The sequence below is a fragment of the Bactrocera latifrons genome, unplaced genomic scaffold (assembly GCF_001853355.1).
Source record: "Bactrocera latifrons isolate USDA-ARS-PBARC rearing strain unplaced genomic scaffold, ASM185335v1 scaffold_401, whole genome shotgun sequence".
In the NCBI taxonomy this organism is placed as follows: domain Eukaryota; kingdom Metazoa; phylum Arthropoda; class Insecta; order Diptera; family Tephritidae; genus Bactrocera; species Bactrocera latifrons.
The window spans coordinates 224,905-233,937 of NW_017537048.1; positions in this window are offsets into that span (position 1 = coordinate 224,905).

A 9,033-nucleotide genomic window follows, 5' to 3' on the forward strand; every position below is an offset into this window, starting at 1 on the left:
AAAAAAAAAAAAAAAAACGGAAAGGAATCGGATGAAAGGCATCGGCATCTACTTTATTGGCAAACAAGCCTTAGGCTTAGACTCCACTTCTTATTTAAAAATTATATTTCATATATGTATGTCGGTTACGGTTAACAGATACAGTTCTTATCCATTAAAAACTGTATTCAAGTCAGTTAACATTTTAAGAGAATGGTTGCTGCCAAACTGTTTCAACTTACGGTTAATTTCCGGGAAACCGAAAAACAGTTTGTTACGCTATATGTATTTGTACTTCCAAATATATGTATGAACAGTATATACTATAATATAGATATATATATATATTGGCATATACATATCTAATAAAAAATTTCATATTTACGCTTACCCTTGTGTATCAAAATACACAAATTAAAAAAAAAAAATTCAAGTATACACTTGACCCAGTTTTCCGGCAATACCACAAAAGTATAAGCAGGATTGCGCAAATAGTAAGTTTGGACAAATTCGATCAGTAAAAGCAAAAATCAAAATAATAAAATACAACATACATACATATATGCAAACACTAATATTCATATTGTATATTTATTTATACATATACTGACATATAAGTACCAGTATAAATAATAATTATAAATTTCTACAAAATTACATATCTTCCCTTATGTACTTAGAATGCATACCTGCATCTAACTAATTTTCTTCTTCCGCGTTATTCGTATGGCAAAATAATATACACGCATACACACGGCATACAATTTGCCTATGCCGGTATATATATATACATATAACGTACATAGGGTACATAATTAAATTAAATTTGAAAATAACATTTAAATATTTCGGAAAGTTTCGGTGCGGTAAATGCAACCGTTTAATAAGGAAAAAATTACATTCTATTAATTGAAAAATAAAACCCAAGAATTGGTAGCCAAAGCGCATATTAGCATTAAATAATATATTCTATATCCAAAGACCAAATCGGCACATTTTCAGCAATACCCCTTGTCCTTGTTAATATACAAGAAAGCAGCATTGAGCAGCACATATCGTGCAGACTCAAAGGCCATTAACCTTTTACGTTCTCTCATTATCGCCCGTACACGCAAGTATAATCTAACGAGTGCGAAGCAATAAATAAAATAGAAAGAAAACAAAACAAATTAATAGCACAACTATTAGGAATAAAGAAAACGAAACACTCGTTCGTTAGTTCGTACATTGCGTTTACAACAAAAATACAAGTTTAATAAAGAAAACGAAATACGCGTTCGTTATTCGATACTTTGTGTATACAACAAACATACAAACGCCTATATTAAAGATTCAAACGCATTTATTGTTACCAGATATACACTGAGAGAAATTTTTTCTTTCTCATATTTTCAATTTTTACCTATTATCTAAATGAACGGAGATTCTAAGGAATCTAAATCGATACACAATCTGAAAGTACAAAAGATGATTTCTGAAGAAAAGAGCCTATGTACACCTGCTGAAGCTACACACTCAAAGCAAGGTGCTACAAAGCAAAAAAAAAAAAAAAAAAAAAAAAATTAAAGATATTTCATATACTAAATTTATTGCTGAGAGTGACAGTCTAATTCGATACTGCACTCGATTCATCTTCACTCATTCAGGACAATTCTGAATCGGTATTAGAAATCAAAAAAGAAAATCTAGGCAATTTCTGGACACGTCTCCAAGCTGCGTATGACGCAATTCTAGAATCTGACGAATCAGATTTACCGGAAAATTTTAAATCCTCGGCTTGCTCCAAATACGAAAACTGCTTAGACCAGCACGGGGAAACAAGAGCTATGATCTCCGACCAATTGAGATTAATAAAAGTAATTGCACCTACTCCACAACCGAGAGTAGAGCTGCCAGAAATTCAAAGCCAAGAAGCGAGTTCAGGCATTCACCTTAAAGTGCCAGCATGTGATATAGAAATATTTCACGGAGGTTATGAACAATGGCCGTCTTTCCGGGACATGTTTACGGCCGTGTACATAAACCATCCTAAATTATCACAAGCGCAAAAATTGTATCACCTCCGATACAAAACAAAAGGTCAAGCAGGCGCAATAGTTAAACAGTTCGCTCTTAATGACGACAATTTCAATTATGCTTGGGAAGCTCTAAAATCTCGTTACGAGAATGAAAGAATATTAGTGAATTTACCAAAAATTCAGAAAGAAACAAGTGAAGAATTTATAAAACTTCAATCCACTGTTTCAAATTGCTTGTCGGTTCTAGCGATACAGAATATTCCCACAGACAATTGGGACCCCATTCTGCTAAATATATGCACATCCGCATTACCAGAAAAATCGTTCCTTTTGTGGGAGCAATCGCTCTCATCACGAAGAAAGGGCCCAACGTGGCAACAAATGAACGATTTCTTAACTACCCAATATGAAATTGCGGAAAGGGTAGATAAAAAAACGGTCAGAACTAGAAACGTTCAACACGACCTAAATCGAAGTTTCATTAGACCCCAAGCTAGTAACAACCACAATTGAAACAGAAGCTTCTTTAAAAATCAATCGTTCACATCCGAAGAATATAAGCAAACGTCTTGCGAACTGTGTAAAGGAAGGCACAAACTGAAAGCTTGCGAAAAGTTTAAAAAACTTAACATCAATGAAAGGAACAACTTTGTCAGAGCAAACAGACTCTGTACAAACTGCTTGTCCCACTCACATAATCTCAATAATTGCGAGAGCAAATTCAATTGCGTATATTGCCACAAGAGGCATCATTCAATGTTGCATTTCAATAACTTTCCTAGCACACCCCAGTAGCGCTTTCTCCAAAAGAGCCACGGGTTTAGTTGCAACCGCAACTCCCGAAACACAAAATCCCGAAATTTGCCACGAGACACCATGCTGCTCAAAGGCTTTAAAAGCTAAAACGCTACGCAGCGAAAAAGTAGGATACTACTACCCACAGCAGTTATCTCCATCGAACTCCGAGGAGAACTTTTCAAATTGAGAGCCCTAATAGACCAAGGATCGCAACGATCATTCATAGCGTCCAGGGCGCAAAATAGGCTAAAACTACCAACAAAACAAGGCAATTATGAAATTACGGGAATGGGCGGAAGAGTAGTACAAAACTCAAATAGAATCTGCCCCATTACCCTAATTTCCCCCAAGTGGATAAGCGCATTCAAGCAGAAGCTATAGTTTTACCGAAACTTACGAACATGCTTCCAAGCTATTATATACATAAATAGCAAGCATAGCCGCTCAAATAGATCTTCTATTAGGCAGCGACCTTATTCCTCAAATTATACTAGAAAGGGTTGAAAACATTTCAAGCTAGATATACTCGCCATAGGTCACTCTCGCACCTCTGCAATACAGCAGTTTCTAAGTATGGAAAAAAAAACCTGCTTAGAAAAGGTGAGCTCAAACAACATTATGATGGCGTCTTACAAGAATACCTCCATTTATATCACATGGAGGAAGTAAGCCCATACGAAAAAATCTTAAAAGGCAAATATCACTCATTCTACTTGCGACATCATGCAGTAGTAAAGCCTGATAAAAAAACAACAAAAGTTAGAGTTGTCTTCAATGTCTCCAGATCCACTAGCTCGGGGAATTCCTTAAATGATATTCTATTCACGGGACCCACCCTCCAACCAGATTTAATGCTCCTCATATTAAATTGGCGTATATACAAATACGTTTTCAATGGGGACGCGACTTTAAATTGAAAACAGTTACCTTTGGCGTAAACTGTGCCCCATATCTAGCCATTCGTACACTACACGAACTGGCAGAAGACACAAGGTCAGAATTTCCTCTGGCGACAGTTGTCTTAAAAACACAAACGTATGTAGACGATATCCTGTCTGGGAGCCACAGCCTCTCACAAGCATACGAGTCCTTATCACAAGTGATAGAGGCCCTCAACACCGCAGGGTTTCCTCTAAAAAAGATCACAGCTAACCACCCAAGTATCTTTAAAAATATACCAAATGATAACAAATTGGATACTAATTTCCTTATATTCGAAAAGGAAAGTATAGCAAAAACACTGAGCATCCAATGGTATGCGATATCGGACCAGTTCTCATATACGACAGAGTCCATAACCGCATTATCCGCCATAACAAAGAGGCAAATTTTATCCTCAATGGCAAAACTTTTTGACCCCGCAGGATGGCTTGCGCCAATTATGATACAAGCGAAAATCCTGATTCAAGAATTATGGCTAGACGGAACAGACTGGGACGAACAAGTGAAACCTCTTCGCTTAGAAAAGTGGTCCAGTTTGCTAATAATCAGATACAAATTCCACGGTGGTAAACTATTTTTCGAATACAAAGTGGAACTACACGGCTTCTGCGATGCCTCTGAAAAGGCATATTGTGCCACGATCTATGTGCGCACACAAAGCGCCACCGCAACCACAAGCCACCTACTAGCGGCAGCCATGCTCATATGCCTTATAAGCAACCACATTCTAATTTAAGTAACACTCTTCCATATAGATCGATATGGATGCAGACATGCCAGCAGCCCCGACACCAACCACTCGTTCGGCTGTCAATGTGCCATGCCAAGCGGCTGCCCCAGTTGCAGCGCCCCGAACAACCACACCAGCGGCACCTCGGAGTGGAACGGTAGCATTGCCGCCAACACACGCGCTAGTCGCAGCCCCCCAACGCATCAGGTGCCCAATATGTCGTCGACCGCATCGGTTGATGCACTGCGCCATTTTTAAAAGACGGCCACCCAGACACGACATCGGTCAGCCTTCTGGTAGCCACCACCGTGGCGCAGTACGACGACCGCCAATATGCCGGGATGCACGAACACGTCGACAGCCAACCACATCATCCTCCCGTATCCGGCGGCAACAGAATGGGACGTCGACTCGACGCCACCAACAAACGCCGCGTCCGCACCGCACCTCCGGCCTCAGCACCGTTGTAGCCACGCTCCAGCAACTGCAACGACTTCTAGGCTGAAATATTCGCCTAGGGGGGTCGGGATGGCTAAATGAGCCTTAGTCGGCTTCCCMTTCACCACACCTACACCCATCTCTAACACGCACACTCACCTCGACAGCACCACAGTCCACATCAACACCACCCATACGAGAGTCCAGAATCCACACACTCAAACACACACCACACCATACCAGCGAAAGGATCAGTGTATATTATACGCCGTTTACACAGATCAGTACTGATACCACCGCCTTCGCATAAATTTCGGTTTCCCGCCACCGCTACGCAGCGTTTCGTCGTGAAATACCATATTAGGGTTTATTCCAAAATTGAAGCTCTATATAATAAGTGAATTTAAACATTAAGAAAACTAATCGAGTGTGCCAGTTATATTGGTAAGACTAAATATACCAACAAGTGGTGCATCCCAAGAGTTTCATTTTCCAACACCTAAAGCACAAGTGGTAAGTGAAACGGGCACTGACCCCAACAATAACAAAAACGTTAAGTCAATAATAGGCGTGTTTTATTTGATCAGCAAATTAAGCTTTTTTTTGTTTTTGTGTGGAAGACCCAGTCAACATAATTATGTTGGCTTGTCTTAAGCTAGTGGTCGGCATGAGCGGGTCTGTCACTGTGTTGGTGAGCACGAAACCAAGGTAGCCCAGTGAGAATTAATAATTAAGCAAATGTTATAAGCAAAATTATAAACTAAATTATTCTTCAATAAAATTCTAATCTAAGTATTAGTTTTTACGTAACCAATCAAATATTTTTATGCAAAAAAATATATATTTTTCTTTAAAAAGACATTTTCGTTCTTTTTCATCTAAATAATTAATAGTATAATGAAAATTAACAAAATGTCTTTTAAGGATAATATTCCCTATTATCTTTTAAAGACTTGGAACATAAAAGGCAATGCATGGCACAAAAAGCATTTAGAATAATAAAATATTTCTCGCAGGGCATATTTGGTTTTGCGCTATAGTCTTGCGTGATGTTAATTCGCTGCTGGCTCGACAACGACTGAACGATGGAGCGTAATCGTACGGGTGAAGTTATAGCAGGAACAGCGAATCGTGGCCCGACTCAGCTGATTCAACCTATCTTATGGGCGCGCAATGTAAGTGCACAGTGAAAAACGCTACTGCCTTCCTTCCTTTTCCTTCCTCATCGGCGAAATGTGTGCGCAGTGAAAAACGTGGCAAAAACGCAGAATTCAGCCATCTTTGTTTGTTTTCATTTGCACAATGTTGCCATTGCTCAATACGCATATATAGTTTTGTACACATCTACATATGTTTTCAATTACAATTTTTATAATATAAAATATCAAAACTGACAACAAACTATTAAAAATAGTTTATATATTTATAAATAATAACATTCGACTCTGATTTTGAGTTATTTTAAGAAAATTTCAAACATATTGAGCAGATTGAATTATAAAAGTTGATAATTACTACAGTATATAGATATTGTCAACATTGGGTTGTGAGAGAGCAATCAGCTGACACGTTTAGACGGCAAAAACCAAAATGCTGTAGATTCTCACGTCATCCGACGTCAAAGAGAGCAGAGAGTAGCGTTTTTCACTGTGCACATACATTGTGCGCCCATAAGATAGGTCGTATCAGCTGACACGACCCACGATTCTACGTTTTTCACTGTTCTTGCTATGAGAATTCATGGCATTTGGATTTTTGCCGTGGAAACGTGGCAGCTGACTGCTCTCTCACATCGTATGGTTGCCAATATCGATATACTCTAGTAATTATCAATTTTTATAATTCATTCAATCTGTTCAATATGTTTGAAATTTTCTTAAAATAACTTAAAATCAGAGTCGAATGATATTATTTATAAATATATAAACTATTTTTAATAGTTTGTTTTCAGTTTTGATATTTTATATTATAAAAAATTTTAATTGAAAACATAAATGTGTACAAAACTATATATGCGTATTGAGCAATGGCAACATTGTTCAGATGAAAACAAACAAAGATGGCTAATTTCTGCGTTTTTGCCACGTTATCAAGTGTTCACACATTTTTCTCGATGAGGAAGGAAAGGGAAGGAAGGCAGTAGTGTTATCCACTGTTCCTGCTATAAGAAATGCCGACCACTGTCCTATACACCAGTCAGTTCAGATTCGACTGCCTTTGAATCAACGTCGCTTTCCCGCCACCGTAACGCAGTGTTCCATCTCCATATTTTGAAGTTTATATAAATTGCGTATTTTGGCGGATAGTCATTATTTAAAGAAACTATTCATATTGTTAATTATATTGGTGAAACACCATCCAATTTAAGTGTTAAATTTATACTGAGGAAAAGTGCACGAATAAAGTGGTAAAACCAGAGTTTGGCTTTCATTTTAAAAAACGAAAAATAGCAAGTGGTAAGTCAAGTGGGTAGCGATATATGTAAATTGTTCTAAAAAAGGTGCGGTGAGGTTAACCTAAACAGATTCGTGCTCAAAATTTAAGCGAGGCGAAATAGACATACATACATACATATATACTAAATATTTATTGCATACATATAATATTGATTGCAAGTGAAATTAAAGTGCAGTGATAAATACATTCATACAATAAAAAAACAATAGTTGAAAACGGAAAACAAGAAGCGGTTCCGTACCGTTGTATCCAAATAAAAAAAAAAAAAAAATTATTTATGCCAATACAAAAAATTTTAAATGGCGTGTGAAACACATAAATATCGCGAGTTAAACATATAAATATAGATAAAGACAATATTGTGCTGAACAACTAAAACAAAAAAAAAAAAATAGCCAGGCGTGAAAACTAATTTAATTCTAAACGGGCGCAAAACTTAAAAACAAACAAAAAACATAACAACAGGAAGAACAGAAAGGAAAGGAATCCCACACCGTGTCACACCCGAACATCGTTTATATCAGCAACAACAAGAAACCAAGAGGATACAACATGAACGCAGCGACATAAGCAAACATCCCCACTGAACCGCATACTTAAGCCCTCAAATACCCTTGAAGCGGCACCATGTGAGTGTATTCACTCCATTTATTCATATAAAATTTGTATTTATTGGCATATATTATATGTATGTTGAAAGTTACAGTTCAGCTTTCGTAAAACTGTATACTTTAATAAAACGGTTGCTACCAAACTGTTTGAACTTACGGTTGATTTCCGGGAAACCGAAAATAGTTTGGTACATTCCATATGTACATCCAAATATATAATTATATATTATACTATATACTGACATATACATGTCTGTTAAAGGCCTAGTTCTCCTTACACTTGTGTACCCAAAAACACAAAGTTTATAAAAAAAACACATTTTCAAGTATTCACTTGACAACATTTTCCAGCAATACCTCTTATACTTAAAACAATTTTTTTTGTTTCAATATCTTTTTATTTATTGAATGTGCTTTTTGTTTTAAAAGCCTAACAACAAGTTATAAAATCTTAAATCTATTTAAAAACTAGACACGCTCAAGCAAGTGATTGAGCTGTTTTGGTAATACTTTGCTCCTTAGTACGCGGGCATATATTTTTTTTTAAGGCGTGTTTGATCTCAAGAATGCACCAAGGCATTAGCCAAAGGGTTTGGGTGATCACGGAGTTTAGATATATATTTAATTCTGCTGTCTTCTACTTCTTTCTTTACCATATAAATACCAAGTTCTTTATGGATATTTTCGTTACGMATGTACCATGGTGAACACGTGATTGCTCTAAGCATTTTTGATTGAAACCTTTGTAATATATCAATATTAGTTGCACATGTACCCCACAGTTGAATTCCATACATCCAAATCGGCTTTATGACCGCATTATATAAAAGCGTTTTGTTGTCTGGGCTAAGTTTGGAGTTTTTATTTAATAACCAATTTAAATTTGCAGCTCTTATCTTCATGCCAGTTATCTTATGTTTTCTCCACGTAAGTCTYCTATCTAGGTGAAYACCAAGATAAGTTGCCTCATTCGMTTGGGGTACTAAAATACTGTTAATTTTTACTGCCGGACACATTTTTGGTCTTAACGAAAACGTAASATGCTTACACTTTTRTTCAT